This window comes from Ruditapes philippinarum, unplaced genomic scaffold (genome assembly GCF_026571515.1).
Source record: "Ruditapes philippinarum isolate M1 unplaced genomic scaffold, ASM2657151v2 ctg4860_1_1_1_1, whole genome shotgun sequence".
Classification (NCBI taxonomy): Eukaryota; Metazoa; Mollusca; class Bivalvia; order Venerida; family Veneridae; genus Ruditapes; species Ruditapes philippinarum.
Genome location: NW_026853140.1, coordinates 1,105 through 15,704, shown reverse-complemented (window position 1 = coordinate 15,704; position 14,600 = coordinate 1,105). Strand labels below are relative to the sequence as shown.

Below are 14,600 nucleotides of genomic sequence, written 5' to 3'. Positions count from 1 at the left end.
GTGTTGCTTAGCTTAGTTCAAGAAATATATAACATAATTTTATAGTTAGAAACAGTTATGTAGACATATCATGGGCTAGGTCACCATATATTAGCGTAAAATGAACAGAAATGACAGTTTCGATTAGACATGAAATTTCAATTTGTATTTTTCGTCACGTGGTGAATAATTTCCTATTAGGATCCTCGGTAATTGTAAAAAAAATTCCTTTCACAGCTGTAGGTTCGAGCCATACTAGCGTCCTCGAATTCTTTAAAGTAAGAAAACTGTCAAGTTCTTTAAAAAAAATGGAAAAAAAATGGTGGCGTAAAATAAAAGGTCATTAAACAATACTATGGTAGCACCTCGTCCAGTATAGTTTGACATCGGTATACTCGTCCAATCAAATTCAGAATTGTATTTAGCAATATATAATAACATTATAAGATCAAATTACAAACGATAAGAATAACTTCTCTTGCATTGTCTACCTGAGCGGCAACACATTGTCAACAAGAGCCGGTTGAACCGGGTGATGCTCCCCGAATAGGTTTTGGACACAGGAAGGTATACCTCTTGTTGTGTCAGAGTTATGTCACAGACAAAGTTCAAAGTTCAAAAACAACCCAAATATTGTGCACGTCACATTGTCTCAATATGATGATCATTTTTGTGAAATAGTTGTAAAATCCGACTTCAAATAACGAAGTTATGCGCAGGACATGATTTTGCTTCAAGGTAGCGACCCAAATGTTGCATGCGACACGTCATTTCAATATGGTGATCATCTCTGTGAAATAGTTGTTAAATCCGACTTCAAGTAACGAAGTTATGGGCCGGGCACGAATTTGCTACCAGGTCATGCCGTGACCTTGACCTTCAAGGTAGCGACCCAAATGTTGCGCGCGACACAATGTCTCATTGTGGTGATTATTTCTGTGAAATAGTTCTAAAATCTGACTTCAAATAATGAAGTTATGTGCAGGACACGATTTTGCTGCAAGGTCATGCTGTGACCTTGACTTTCAAGGTAACGACCCAAATGTTGCGCGCGACACGTCGTCTCAATATGGTGCTCATTTCTGTGAAATATTTTTAAAATCTGACTCCAAATAACAAAGTTATGGACCGGACACGATTTTGCTGCAAATTCATGCTGTGATCTTGACCTTCAAGGTAGCAACCCAAATGTTGCGCGCGACACATCGATTCAATATGGTGATCATTTCTGTGAATTAGTTGTAAAATCCGACTTCAAATAACAAAGTTATGGACTGGACACGATTTTGCTGCAAGGTCATGCTGTGACCTTGACCTTCAAGGTAGCAACCCAAATGTTGCGCGCGACACATCGTCTGAATATGGTAATCATTTCTGTGAAATATTTTTAAAATCCGACTTCAAATAACAAAGTTATGGACCGGACACGATTTTGCTGCAAGGTCATGCTGTGACATTGACCTTCAAGGTAGCGACCCAAATGTTGCGCACGACACGTCGTCTCAATATGGTGATCATTTCTGTGAAAAAGTTTTAAAATCCGACTTCAAATGACAAAGTAATGGGCCGGACACGATTTTGCTGCAAGGTCATGCTGTGACCTTGCCCTTCAAGGTAGCTACCCAAATGTTGCGCACGACACGTCGTCTCAATATGGTGATCATTTCTGTGAAAAAGTTTTAAAATCCAACTTCAAATAAAAAAGTTATTGGCTGGACACGATTTTGCTGCATAGTCATGCTGTGCCCTTGACCTTCAAGGTAGCGACCCAAATGTTGCGCGCGACACGTCGTCTCAATATGGTGATCATTTCTTTGAAATATCTTTTAAATCCGACTTCAGATAATGAAGTTATGGACCGGACACAATTTTGCTGCAAGGTCATGCTGTGCCCTTGACCTTCAAGGTAGCGACCCAAATGTTGCGCGCGACACGTCGTCTCAATATGGTGATCATTTCTTTGAAATATCTTTTAAATCCGACTTCAGATAATGAAGTTATGGACCGGACACAATTTTGCTGCAAGGTCATGCTGTGACCTTGACCTTCACGGTAGCGACCCAAATGTTGCGCACGACACGTCGTCTCAATATGGTGATCATTTCTGTGAAATAGTTGTAAAATCCGACTTTAAATAACAAAGTTATTGGCCGGACACGAATTCGGGACGTACGTACGTACGGACGGACGGACGGACTGACGGACGGACAGACGGACATTCGACGACTATATGCTCCCCCGAAAGTTTTCGGGGAGCATAATAAATATACATGTATATTCTACATAACATGTTTGATTTGTGTCCCAAGAAAGAATTCGCACCACATTGTATTATCAATGGATTGTTATATTAAAATTTAAGACTGCTTATATATTTCTCTTAGTATACATATTTGTTACAGGACATTTTCTTTGAATATTCCTGGATGAATATATTGGAAGTTTCGTAGGATGTGATCCGGATTATTCGGCCTAATCAACAGGAAAAGGGATGTGCCTTTTTTAAGGACCGAAACAAATATTATTTCTCAAGGAATAAAGTACATATTAAAGGGCGACACATGCAAAATTTACATTTCTTTGTTTTGAATTTTTTTATGCATTATCCTGTAAATGTCCTCAAAATGAATACACTAGACAGTCATAGGAACAAAATTTTTCTACTTAATATAAAAAAAATTAAATGGTTGTTTTCTAACTTGACCTACTGGGTAAGTTTAGAACGTTAAGATTTAACAATAGTTGTCACAGTGAACTCTGGAAACGTTAAAGAACATGTCAAATAAATTATTTAGACTTGTTTCAATCATACAATAACCGCGATATATGTTAGTGTAACTTCCCGAGTTATTCAAGTCACATGATTTGTAACACTTTTCGGTGATTCTGTCGGCGTCTAAATTTCGTTCAACAAACATTTATATGGGTATATTTAAACTCCAAACTCACAATTTATAGAATTTATAAAGACATTCAAGCTGGGACTTTAAGGTTGGAGTACGTAAGATTAGTTTTATATTTTGCCATTAATTTGCCTGAGTACCCTTTAACGCAAGTAAGAAACTCTGGCCGAGCAAAATTCAAAATAAATCAGATCCAAAAGTCAAGAAGTAAATTAAAGTGTTTTATATTTTTACGACTTTTTTCAAACTTTATATACCTGATGATGTTTTTTTTTATTTAAATAAAATATTACATTACAAAAACACAGGGAAAATAACAATACGTACATATGACATATCAAAAGGGTTATTGTTTCGTGACTGCAGTTGAACAATAGTTTATTCTTTAATACAATGGAACAAAAGGGTCAGTTGAAAACAATATTAATATGAATAGTTTGAAATGGTTAGCAATCAAATCAAGGTCAATGCACTTGAAAAACATTACATATTATTTTATCTATCTAAGTGTGTGTGTGTGTGTGTGTGTGTGTGTGTGTGTGTGTTGGTGTGTGTGTGCGTGCGTTTGTTCTCCATGCCCACCGTGGTTGTTCGTTGAAGAACACACCAACATACCGTGGTACACACACATAGCGAGGTAATTTTCCCATGACCTCGGTATGTAAACCTCGCCAAACGCGTAGAAATACTATCAGGGTCATTCTGTGAAAATTCTAGGTAAACCTCGGAATATCGATGTAGTACCGTTGTGTGTGGTCGGAATGTGTAGCACACACCCGCCAGTGAAATTCGATTTTTGTTTTCCCAGCCCGTGAAACGGGGGTTACACACGCGCATGCGCAAATATCCTATTTGCGCATGCGCATGTAATCCCCGTTTCATATCCGGATTGTGACAAAATGGCTGACGCTAGACGTGCCAGAACACTTCAGCGAGGTATGGTAAATTTGTCATTTTATGGAAGTTTATCAGGTGCATCAGATTTGGAAACATGTGTCATAAAACTAATATTATGTGTTAATTGAATATGTATGTCATGCACCATGTTTTGAAATAATTTCAAACGGACATAAACAGCAGATAAAACTGTTAGTTTGGCACATAAAATGATTCGATGAAAAAAACCTTGACTACAATAAATAAAAACAACATTGGTTTACAATATAAACAGTGACTGAATTTAAAATGTATTATATCATCTTATATTATTTGATTTACAGAAAAAAGTAGATTGAATTAAAACAAGATCGATATATTGTCGGTTGACCTAAATTCCTCCCTTTGACAGGGCCAGTCCGAGTCAACACCTTCACTGTTTACGTCTCAGGGGCTTGTTAAATGTTTGATTAGAATACAAATAATTGATTTTTTCAACTAATAAAGTAATTTTTACTGATCAACAAAGAAAGCTTGACTGTTGTGTTGAATCACAGCCACCCAGGTACGTCAATATACGTACTTGGGCCACCCAAGGATACAATTATCCTAGCTTAAGATTTTCAGTATGGGCTTTCGGCATATTATTTGATGTTCACAATACATACAATGAGTAATTATTTTTTTTAAGTTGATATAGAGAAGGAACGTAACTCGCTAGCTAGGCTTGAAAACAGCCACTGTAGTCCTGTTCCATAAACTATAACAGTTGTTGACAGTTTTGACTTTTAAGTTGATTTTCATAAATTTTGTGTCAGTCGATGCAGAAATATAAATTAATGCTTTATTTGACTTATTTGTTAACCAAAAGATAGACCCAAAGCCCGAGAGTCCGAGTATGAATGTTACTCTTGTGGTTATACTTGGTTTTATTGTATATCACTTTCAACATGTTAGCATCCATTACTATTTTTGTTTACCTTAAAATTTGCTGATTTTTGAGGAAATTTTCAGTGTTATTTTTGGAATTTATCAGTAATGAATCGGGAAATTTGCTGTCTATTTTCTTTTGGGAACAGTGCAGTTATCCGGTAGATCTATTAGATATATAGAATCAGTTTCAGCTTGGCCCTAAAACATACTAAGGGGCCTCGTTGTTAAATCACTCCAAGTCTTTATTATTGGAACCTGGACTTTTTACAAACGTCGAAAGATGTTTTCTTAAATTATAATTGCATTTTTGGTAACGAAGAAATTTTCAATGACTTGGTTAATAAAAACCTATTACAACTAATCCTTGGGACATTGAAAAAATACATTGCATATTAGTAATTGTATTACATGCTGTTTTATAATAATATGATACAAACGATTTACAACAAACATTTAAAAATATTTTATATAATAAATAAATAACTTTTTATGTCATATTTTATTGATTTTTTTTACAAAAACTATCAAATGGAACACATTTGTATAACAGTAACTTTTGAAGAATCTGCAAGAATACTGTAAACATAACAAATTTCTTCTTAATATGCATTAATTTTGCAGAAATACAATGTATAATTCTTTAATAATATACCAGATATCTCTTATTTTTCATTTAAAACAGTTTGTCTTGATAACATGCAAGTAATTAGAACAACTTAATATGTTTTTTTATTCAAAAGTTGGCAGAGTTGACACATGCTGAGTTAGTATAAGGCTGAGTTGACTTTTTACCAATATATACAGTAAAGGAAAAACACTGGTTATTGAAAAAATATGAAATTTTGTAACCAAATAAAAGAACTATAACTTCCATGATCTAATGTGTGGTTGCTTGGTAACTTGCAGTTTACATTACCCAGTAACCAAATTTCTGGGTCTAAATGAACATCAGATTTTGCTAATTGTTTCCCAGGAAAATTCTTTAGTTTTACAGTTGGTAACATGAAAGAAAGTCCTTCAATCAGAGCCGAGGAATAAGTCAAGAAGCTAAAATACCCCTCTGGTTCTAGAGAAGAAATATTTAAAGAAAAAGATAAAATTTATCATAATATAGACTATACAATAATTATTATACATTCTTGTTATGAAACAGATTTAAAAGGTGTTTATCCCCTGTCGAATAGCTGAAGGACAGGGTTCTTTTTAGGAAAAGGGAAAGATGGTGGGGAGGGAAAAATAAATGAAAAAAAAAACAACACAATTTGGGGAAATTAAAATATAAACAGTCATACACAGGCTGGTGAAAATGCCCAATCGGACTTATGACATAAAATACTATATTTCTAGGAAAATAATAAATTAATAATTGTTTCTGTCCAATTTGTTGTGTTTATTAAGCCTTTATATATGATACAAATCAAGATACAAATATTTTGGTTATCTTTTATTTTCTTAGAATTATTTCTCTTTTTCAAACAAAATATTTGAAATTCATAAAAATTATGTTGTATGTTAAATTCTGTATAGAAAAGTGATTATCAGCTACATTTTGCCCTAGATTATTGTGCCAAGACCTTTAATAGTATATAAATTTAATTAATATTTCCAGGTTCTGGCATTTTTATTTCGAAAATTCTTTGACACTGAACATTATACTTTGAAGTTTTCACTGAAAATTAAATGAAACGTAAGCAGACAGAAGTTTGCAAAATGACTAAGAGCATAAAGAAGATATTTAAACTCTTTTGTGTTACATTTTGCATAATTATGTAACATAATTTTTCTTTTGTGTTACATTTTGCATAATTATGTAACATAATTTTTAAGGACTTCAAAAATTAGGTGTTACAAAAACATGAAAAAGGGGAAATAATTCTCACAAAAGTGACAGTAGCCAATTATTTTTCTTCCTGTTTAATGTCAAATATTATTCTCATTAAACAAACAAAGCTTAAAAGAAATTAACATGTTATATTACTTTTTTGAAATGTGATTTTTTAATGTCATATAAGCCCGATCGGGCATTTTCACCAGCCTGATACAATTTATACTAAACTACATAATAGTCACAGCAATATATTTTTCACCTTAAATACTTTATCATTATGCAAAGTATTATTTCATGTTTTGCAGTACAACATGTTGATATGTATTATATTGTGGTGAATGATCTCACTTCCAGGTCTCTAATGGCCTTTTGTATGAAATTGAATACAGAATACATGTAGGTATAATAGTATATCTGTGACACACTTGCATCAATCAAGTCATTTTCAAAATTAGAAATACAAATTCAAAGATCTTTCTTTACTAAAAAATAACCAGGAAAATGATGATATTTTGATAGCATTTGATTTCCAGAAAAAGTACCATTCATTACGGAACATAGCCAAGAAAAAATGGCCGTCCCCATGTTCAGACACTAGTTTCCTGCATTCATATTACAATTGGTAGGTTTTATTTGCTGAAATGGAAGAACTTCATATTTTTTTACATTTTAAGTATTTAATCCCTTAGAAGTTCAAAGGGAAAATAGAATGTTTGGGGAAAAAACTTGGTAATTTATCAAGGGAAAGGCTCAGACAATCAGTGTCAAAAAAACCCTGTAGGAAACATGGGAATGGTCTCCATAAAGACCTTGCGTTCATGCATGCATATTTCGTGTTGGCTCCATAACTTTTTCAACCGGAAGGAATTTCAAGGTCACCAGTGGTGTTTGAAGATTTTAATCATAGATTTAATGTCTGGTTTATATCTTCTAAATGCCTGGAATGAATTTAATAAACTTTGATGAAATGTTCATCCCCTCAAGTTGGTAAGCAAACCCATGTTCTAACTTGGCCAGCTCAAGGTCCAGGTCACCAGTGGTGTTAAAATGTTTGAACCTTTTTATTTTGTGTCCACCCCATACTGTTTTCAAACCTCTGAAAGTAATTTCTTAAACCTTTTCTCAAATGTTCAACCAAGACAATGTGCATAAACCATGACACAAACAGGTCAGTTCAAGGTCATGGTCACCAGTGGTGTCTTATAATATGAAATTATATAGGCAAAGCGTACATGATTGTATGAACCGGGGAGTGGGTAAAAACAATCTCTTCATTTTTCCGTTTTTAAAGGTGTCATGCGGTTTTTTATGTACCTCTTTCTATTTCACTCGGAACATTCAACTATTATTATGAATCCGAAAAGTTGAGATTTGTTCCGTTATCGGAATACCCCACCAATTATCATTGTGTTACATTGAAATTGGCAGCACTCCACTAAAACTGACACTGAAAATTTCATTGATAAGTATAGGATTCTGAATATTATTTAATTTTTTTTTTTGATTTTCTCTTAAATATACGCATGTAGTCTATAGCCAACCCTGCCTTAGTCTATAGCCAACCCTGCCTTTGACTTCCCCGTCTTAAAAGATTCAGCCATATATTTTGTATCCCCTTTATAACTTCTAAATCCCTAGAATGAATGAAGTCTGCAAAATAACTTTTTTAGATCATAGGCCATTTGGGCCTTCAACCTAGGCTAAGTTATAGGCCTGGAGATATTTTCACAGGCCCATAGTATGTAGGTGCAAAATAAAGAAAAAAAGTTTTCTTTATGTTTTATTCACATGAAAAAATAGTTAAAAGACTAAAGGCAAGATTCATGGACATTTCAATGTTTAATGCAGTTTCAACAAGGTTAAGTTTAAAGAGAATTGTGTAACATAAGCACCTAGATTGGAACATTGGCAATTTTAAAGTTGTCAACACTGGTTTTGCTCTGGGAGAGTATCATACTTGATCACAGATTGTCGTATTTTCTATAATTTTTACAAAGAAATGACCCTCTTCTAATCATACCCGATTTGTCTATGGGTCTGTACAAAAAGATGAGTTTTTATTTCTTTGTGGTGTTTTAATATTTTCGGGTTTTTAATCTCACAGTATATAAACGATTTGAACCCCAACCAGATCTTGTGAGAAGATGTCAGTGTCAGCCATTTACTGCCGTTTAACTTGTTTAATATATTGGTATTTATGTTGATACTTATGGACGTAAGGTCAGTAAATCTATTTGTATAATGTAGAAGAGAAACTTTATTAAACGTCTAAGTAATGCAACATATAAATGTTAGAATTAAAGCTATAAAATAATCGAAAACTCACAAACAATTCTCAGGTGATCAACACTGAACATGAACAAATATCCATCTTATTTCAAGGCTGATTGAGTTAAATATTAAAGTGGTTGTGATATCGAACTAATAAAGTTATCAAATACGAACGAAAATTTAGTCTTCTGCAAAAAATATTGATGTATTTTGAACATTAAATTTAAAGTTTTACCATTGTGGTCATTTCTGTAAACTGAATGTTACTTGCTTGTGATTGTGAGCCCTACTTGTGAGTTTTCCAATTTTATCTGTACCCTGACTTGTGATTATTTTTAAAGATTTAATGGAGAAAACATTTATGATTAAACTTGGTGTCAACACTTATTTCACAGATCCAACATCTATTTTGTGTTTTCATGGGTGCGCTTTGAGTTTTTGTTACACTAAGCTACTGTCAAGACCCTTTCTTCAAATGATTCATCAAAATCCATCTGAAATACATGCATGTATATGACAATTTACAGAAAGGAACTGGATTTATATGTATATTTTGTCTTAAGATAACTATAGCCAATGATAAACTTTTTAAAGTGACATTATGCTCATATTTTCATAATCAAATTGAACTGAATTGACTTTATATTTCAAAAGATTGACTGTCAGAATGGTGTTTGACCAACAGTTGATATTGGGAAAAGTTAAGGATAAAATTATAAATATGCCTTAAATTTAAAAAGACTGCCCACTCTTTTTATAAACTAAGCGTTATACGTAAATTCTAATGGACATTTACAGAAATTTCATTCGGATCTGTATGTTATTTATTGTTTATGCAGAGTTAATTATTAAATTAAAAGGGATTATGGCAAAATGAAAAACATATTTTGATCTTCACCCGTTCACACACTATAATTACACACTTGGATGGGAAAGGAAAACTTTAAGTTACATTTTTAAATTGTAAACACTGGCAAGAATTTATTTTTTTTAAAAATAAGTGGAAATAAACTTGAAAGAGTGGAAACTACCTTTTACACATTCAACAACAGTATTCAAGAAACTCCTTGAAATGAGTTACTAAGAGTGATCCTAGTCATACCTGTCAGAAATAAAAGTCAAGGCATTTCTGAGAATATAAAACCGTGCTTTAAAAAGCATAATGAATTCAACTGTAGGTGAAACACTTTTCAACATGTTGAAATAAGTAATCTGCCAAAAATCCATCTAATGATTTTTCCAGGAGGATTGATATGTGACATTATATAATTAATTGTAGAAACATTTATAGTACTTTTGATATAGCTTAGCTTTATATCTTTCCATAGAAAAATGAATGGTAAATGGAGATGAGATACATAATTTGTTATTTTTTCTTATTCATTACTGAACCGCTAGCTTCTTCATGCTGGTATTTCCATAGACAGTGAAAACATGATGAAGCTCCATTCATACATTGTGCAGTATTGGTTACTTTATATAAATCTAACAGATGTGTCATGCTCTTGTGAGAGAGACAATAACTTCATTTTCTGCATGATAAAATAAGGAAATTATGACAAAAAACAATAAAAATCCTCAACAATAACTCCAAAGTTATGGTTCAGTGTGGTTAGGAAACTACCCGCCTATATGACTGAAATACTGTTAGAAAAAGGCGTAAAATGAAACAAACAAACAAACAAACAATGGTTCAGTGTAAACACAAGAAGGGTACAGATCATTAAAACTGTTTTAGCAAGACGGGTACAGTATCAGAAAGTTCGCCTCCATTATTTACTAATTTTTATCAATATTCAAAGATATGTATACAAGTGTCTGTCCGGTAACATGAGGTAAAGACAATAAAGTTAAGATTCAGATGTGAGTTAAAGTGAAGTAAAGCAATTTTAGGCATAAATTTGCTTGTGTAATCGGAGTGTGTTGACAAAAACAAAACACAAATCAAAGAGCACAGCAATATATGTGCATATATTTAACAAAGCATGTTATGGATGCATAAACAAGCAAAGACAAACTAGTTTCTTACTATGATTCAAATGTTTTTATCACCCCACAGATTAAATGCAAGCTGTCTTTAAAAGTTTTATGGGTTACTCCGCCTGTTTGTAAGGAACTGATGTTGAGATCTTCTCACAAGATCCGGTTGTGGTACAAATCATTTATTTACTGTTAATCTGTGTTGCACAAAAATGCTTACATCCCAGCAATCAGAACGTCATCGGCTATTATCTGTAGGAAACAATACAGAGTGAAAGTAGTTCTACCATTGGGTCAGATTTAAACATATCTAGAGAGAGTGTACATACAGTCTGTTTCGGTACAATCATGATTGAAAATATGTCTGACAACAATTTTGAATTTAAATATGCCAATTGATGCACAGTTTGGAACAAATTCCAACTAAATATCAACAAAATAACTTCCCAAAAATTAATGTTTTACCAACAATTTTCCCAAAAGTAAGAAGCTAAGGCCTCCTCGAAAAAAATAGGGAGAAAAAACCCTGAAATATGCAAAGCATGAAAAATAATGTTTCAACTGTGCTGGTTTAGGGCCAAGGTCAAAAGTGAAGGACAATGGTTTAACTTAACTCTAACCACCCTGAGTCCAGGAAACTATAAATAAGTCATAACCAGAAATGATCATATCTTAATTAAATGCACAGTATTGTTTATTGGACAAAAAGTGTGGCGTTAGTTGTGGCTATGAGTGTAGAGTATTAAATCTCATTATCATTGCACAAATATATTTGTTGATTTGCTTTTAAGTAACTGTATGCATAACCTTTTCAACATTCCCGCATGCACAGGGAGATATTGTACTTGCCAGGATTGCTTTATTTGTTGTTTGGACATGATACATTTGAAACATTTTTTAACATTAGATTAGATTGCCTAGGCCTGTTTGTCTCTAAAATACATTTTCCATTTCAGGCTGGGACTGTTGTGACAGAAATAAATAGAAGAAAAGGGTATTCCTTTTAGTTTACAAAGGGGAAATCATTAAAGCTAGTGAAGGGATCCACAGAGAAAAGGAACTTTCAACAGGATTCGGGTTCTTCTTGAAGTCCAACGGGAAAATCTTATGGTAAATACTTGATATTGCACATAAAATGTATAACTTACTAGGGCTGTCAATGATGGAAAATTTTGTATCAATATATCGAGAGACAAATATTGACGATATATTGATATATTCACATTGACAGTTATGCAATTAAAAACATTTAAATGTATATTATAATTTGGGATCATGGTGTTATGCATGCTTCTATTAATTTAGAAATTACAAATACTCGCATAACATTTTAATCCTATTTTAGCATTCGGAACGATGGCCAGTTATGTGTTGACGTGCTGTAAAAATCCAAACAGACAAATCAAACTAACAAAATTTTTTTTTTCTGTTATTTTTGTCACTGATGGAGTCATTGATTTTCCTTATATGTAAATATTAATTAAAAACTTTAAAAAAACCTTCTTCTTAAAGAACCCAAAGAGTTAGAGATTAGATATAAAGCATGAACCATTTGTAATGGGTGACTACCAAGTTTGTTGAAATGGAAGCCCTGGGGTCAAATTAAGCCGCCCCTTTTGACCATTGATTTTCCTTATATGTACATGTTTATATATAGTTAAACTAAAACTAATCTTCTTTTAAAAAACCCAAAGAGCTAGAGTGTCTACATAAAAGCCCTAGGATTAAATCGGTCCGCCCCAGGTGGCTATTGATTTTCCTTAAATTTATATACTTAGTAAAAATTTTAAAAATCTTCTTTCAAAAAAACCCAATGAGCTAGAGCTTCGATATTAAGCATGAAACATCTTCTAACTTTGTTCAAATAAAAGCACTGAGGTCAAAATTGACCTGGCCCAGTGGTCATTGATTTTCCTTACATGCATACAATCTTTTAACCCAAATCAACAAGTATTCTGACTCAGGTGAGTGATTAGGGCCATTATGGCCCTCTTGTATCAATTTCTAAAGATCTGGATCAGAGTTTCAGATTCCCAATTTTCTTCCTAATATATAATTTATTTGTTTATTTTGATTTCTTTATTTTGATTTTTGTGCCCCCACGTTAGTGGCGGGCATTTAGATTTACCCTTGTCCGTCCTTCCGTCCGTCCGTCAATCCGTTCACTTTTGTGTCGCACGTAACTCAAAAAGTATTTGACCTAGAGTCATGAAACTTTACAGGAATGTTGATCAGCATGTGTAGTTGTGCACCTGGGTATTTTCGTCTGGATATTTTTAGTATTTTTAGAGTTATTGCCCTTGACTTAGTAAAATTTTGCAATTTTCAACTTGTGTCGCACGTAACTCAAAAAGTATTTGACCTAGAGTCATGAAACTTTACAGGAATGTTGATCAGCATGTGTAGTTGTGCACCTGGGTATTTTCGTCTGGATATTTAGTATTTTCAGAGTTACTGCCCTCGACTTAGTAAAATTTTGCAATTTTCAACTTGTGTCGCACATAACTCAAAAAGTGTTTGACCTAGAGTCATGAAACTTTACAGGAATGTTGATCAGCATGTGTAGTTGTGCACCTGGGTATTTTCGTCTGGATATTTTTAGTATTTTCAGAGTTATTGCCCTTGAATTAGTAAAATTTGGCAATTTTCAACATGTGTCGCACGTAACTCAAAAAGTATTTGACCTAGAGTCATGTAACTTTACAGGAATATTGATCAGCATGTGCAGTTGTGCACCAGGTATTTTCGTCTGGATTTATTTAGTATTTTTTAAGGTTATTGCCCTTCACTTAGAAAATTTTTGCAATTTTCAACTTAAGTCGCAAGTTTCTCAAAAAGGATTTGACATAGTCATTAAACCTTATGGGCAGGTTGCTCAGCATATTTTAGATTTGCACCTGGGGTTTCGCTTGTGGATTTATCCAGTATTTGTAGAGTTATTTCCCTTGACTTAGTAAGAAGATTGACAGAACAGTGGCGTGGTGGGGGCACCCGTGTCCTATGGACACATTTCTAGTTTTATTTTAATCTTAAATTTTAGTCCCAAATGTTATTTTAATATCAAACTATAATTCTTTGTTAATATCTTGACTTAAATTATTTCATTTGCCATCCACAGAGGTGTGAAAAAAACAAACAAACAATGAAGACAATAATTACTTAACTAATTTTATTCACTGATAAAATATAGGGATGTATTAACACAATTTTTTATCTTTGATCAACAGTTGATTTGAAATTAGCAAATTTACCGACAAAACGATTAACTATTTTTGCTGCAATCTTAATGTTTTTCTCAAATTACAAATGAGTGTAATTATGAATTATTGTTGAATATTTTCGACATTTTCTAGGCAAAATTTTGCTATAGTTTTCATTCTTGCATAGTTATTATGCCGAAAAGCCAGGACAATAAACCAAAATACACACATACACTTTTCTTTGATATTTAGATTCTATCCAAAAATTAATTCCGAACATCTGCGATTTCACATTTGCCAGAAATTTTGCAAAGGGCACAAAAATTCTCAGTTTCCAAGCCAAACGTGAATGAATTATTCCTTATTTTTATTTAATCAACGTTAAATCCTTAAATATTTTCAATTTGCCCCCTTTTGAAGACATTTGCTTAAATAATTGTCAATCGGATGAATCTCTTACACACTGTGTGAAGCTATAAACGATTTTCCTATTCATTCTGCTAATCGCTGCCTATATACATTTATGTTTTTTGGGTTTTTTTACAAATATAAACTTTTGGTCTTTAGAGTGGACTTATTTAACTAGAATAAAATTTGATTTGGAATAAAATTTGATTGGTGAAAAACAAC

At 33.0% G+C, this 14,600-nt stretch overlaps 1 long non-coding RNA gene across 1 annotated transcript; it reads left to right on the top strand.

The window, feature by feature from the left end:
* Nucleotides 1–3,405: 3,405 nt before the first annotated feature.
* On the top strand, nt 3,406–11,840 carry LOC132734793 (uncharacterized). Its single transcript, XR_009626371.1, has 2 exons — nt 3,406–3,818; nt 11,727–11,840. It is a non-coding gene; the product is annotated as an uncharacterized LOC132734793 (long non-coding RNA).
* Nucleotides 11,841–14,600: the final 2,760 nt, after the last annotated feature.